The sequence below is a fragment of the Chrysoperla carnea genome, unplaced genomic scaffold (assembly GCF_905475395.1).
Source record: "Chrysoperla carnea unplaced genomic scaffold, inChrCarn1.1, whole genome shotgun sequence".
Classification (NCBI taxonomy): domain Eukaryota; kingdom Metazoa; phylum Arthropoda; class Insecta; order Neuroptera; family Chrysopidae; genus Chrysoperla; species Chrysoperla carnea.
In genome coordinates this window covers 537,790-541,005 of record NW_025408238.1, presented here as the reverse complement: position 1 = coordinate 541,005, position 3,216 = coordinate 537,790, and positions in this window count along the sequence as shown.

Here is a 3,216-nt window from a genome sequence, read left to right as displayed (position 1 = left end):
TAAAGGACCTCTATGTATACATTTTGACTTACTTGGATCAAAATTTCAATGATTTGTATAGTCATGACTCTCATGTTGAAAAATCGAAAATTTTCAATAAATGTTTTTTTCTATCGAAAAATGCCAAATTTGATCATTTTTGGCTTATTTATACTTAGTCCAGTCATAAAGGAACTGTATGTATACATTTTGACTTAAATTGATCAAAATTTCGATGATTTGTATAGTCATGACTCTCATGTAGAAAAATAGAAAATTTTCAAAAAATGTTTTTTCTATCGAAAAATGTCAAATTTGATCAGTTTTGGCTTATTTATACTTAGTCCAGTCATAAAGGACTTCTATGTTTACATTTTGACTTACTTGGATCAAAATTTCAATGATTTGTAGAGTCATGACTCTCATGTTGAAAAATCGAAAATTTTCAAAAAATGTTTTTTCTATCGAAAAATGCCAAATTTGATCATTTTTGACTTATTTATACTTAGTCCAGTCATAAAGGAACTGTACGTATACATTTTGACTTAAATTGATCAAAATTTCGATGATTTGTATAGTCATGACTCTCATGTAGAAAAATAGAAAATTTTCAAAAAATGTTTTTTCTATCGAAAAATGTCAAATTTGATCAGTTTTGGCTTATTTGTACTTAGTCCAGTCATAAAGGACTTCTATGTTTACATTTTGACTTACTTGGATCAAAATTTCAATGATTTGTAGAGTCATGACTCTCATGTTGAAAAATCGAAAATTTTCAAAAAATGTTTTTTCTATCGAAAAATGTCAAATTTGATCATTTTTGGCTTATTTATACTTAGTCCAGTCATAAAGGAACTGTATGTATACATTTTGACTTAAATTGATCAAAATTTCAATGATTTGTATAGTCATGACTCTCATGTTGAAAAATCGAAAATTTTCAATAAATGTTTTTTTCTATCGAAAAATGCCAAATTTGATCATTTTTGGCTTATTTATACTTAGTCCAGTCATAAAGGAACTGTATGTATACATTTTGACTTAAATTGATCAAAATTTCGATGATTTGTATAGTCATGACTCTCATGTAGAAAAATAGAAAATTTTCAAAAAATGTTTTTTCTATCGACAAATGTCAAATTGAATCATTTTTGGCTTATTTATACTTAGTCCAGTCATAAAGGACCTCTTTGTATACATTTTGACTTACTTGGATCAAAATTTCAATGATTTGTATAGTCATGACTCTCATGTTGAAAAATCGAAAATTTTCAAAAAATGTTTTTTCTATCGAAAAATGTCAAATTTGATCATTTTTGGCTTATTTATACTTAGTCCAGTCATAAAGGACCTCTGTGTATACATTTTGACTTACTTGGATCAAAATTTCAATGATTTGTATAGTCATGACTCTCATGTTGAATAATCGAAAATCTTCAAAAAATGTTTTTTCTATCGAAAAATGCTAAATTTGATCATTTTTGGCTTATTTATACTTAGTCCAGTCATAAAGGACCTCAATGTATACATTTTGACTTACTTGGATCAAAATTTCAATGATTTGTATAGTCATGACTCTAATGTTGAAAAATCGAAAATTTTCAAAAAATGTTTTTTCTATCGAAAAGTGCCAAATTTGATCATTTTTGGCTTATTTATACTTAGTCCAGTCATAAAGGACCTCTTTGTATACATTTTGACTTACTTGGATCAAAATTTCAATGATTTGTATAGTCATGACTCTCATGTTGAAAAATCGAAAATTTTCAAAAAATGTTTTTTCTATCGAAAAATGCCAAATTTGATCATTTTTGGCTTATTTATACTTAGTCCAGTCATAAATAACCTCTATGTATACATTTTGACTTACTTGGATCAAAATTTCAATGATTTGTATAGTCATGACATTTTAGTTGTAAATTCGGAAATTTTCAAAAATTGTTTTTTCTATCGAAAAATGCCAAATTTGATCACTTTTGGCTTATTTATACTTAGTCCAGTCATAAAGGACCTCTATGTATACATTTTGACTTACTTGGATCAAAATTTCAATGATTTGTATAGTCATGACTCTCATGTTGAAAAATCGAAAATTTTCAATAAATGTTTCTTCTATCGAAAAATGCCAAATTTGATCATTTTTGGCTTATTTATACTTAGTCCAGTCATAAAGGAACTGTATGTATACATTTTGACTTAAATTGATCAAAATTTCGATGATTTGTATAGTCATGACTCTCATGTAGAAAAATAGAAAATTTTCAAAAAATGTTTTTTCTATCGAAAAATGTCAAATTTGATCAGTTTTGGCTTATTTATACTTAGTCCAGTCATAAAGGACTTCTATGTTTACATTTTGACTTACTTGGATCAAAATTTCAATGATTTGTATAGTCATGACATTTTAGTTGTAAATTCGGAAATTTTCAAAAATTGTTTTTTCTATCGAAAAATGCCAAATTTGATCATTTTTGGCTTATTTATACTTAGTCCAGTCATAAAGGACCTCTTTGTATACATTTTGACTTACTTGGATCAAAATTTCAATGATTTGTATAGTCATGACTCTCATGTTGAAAAATCGAAAATTTTCAAAAAATGTTTTTTCTATCGAAAAATGCCAAATTTGATCATTTTTGGCTTATTTATACTTAGTCCAGTCATAAATAACCTCTATGTATACATTTTGACTTACTTGGATCAAAATTTCAATGATTTGTATAGTCATGACATTTTAGTTGTAAATTCGGAAATTTTCAAAAAATGTTTTTTCTATCGAAAAATGTCAAATTTGATCAGTTTTGGCTTATTTATACTTAGTCCAGTCATAAAGGACTTCTATGTTTACATTTTGACTTACTTGGATCAAAATTTCAATGATTTGTAGAGTCATGACTCTCATGTTGAAAAATCGAAAATTTTCAAAAAATGTTTTTTCTATCGAAAAATGCCAAATTTGATCATTTTTGACTTATTTATACTTAGTCCAGTCATAAAGGAACTGTACGTATACATTTTGACTTAAATTGATCAAAATTTCGATGATTTGTATAGTCATGACTCTCATGTAGAAAAATAGAAAATTTTCAAAAAATGTTTTTTCTATCGAAAAATGTCAAATTTGATCAGTTTTGGCTTATTTGTACTTAGTCCAGTCATAAAGGACTTCTATGTTTACATTTTGACTTACTTGGATCAAAATTTCAATGATTTGTAGAGTCATGACTCTCATGTTGA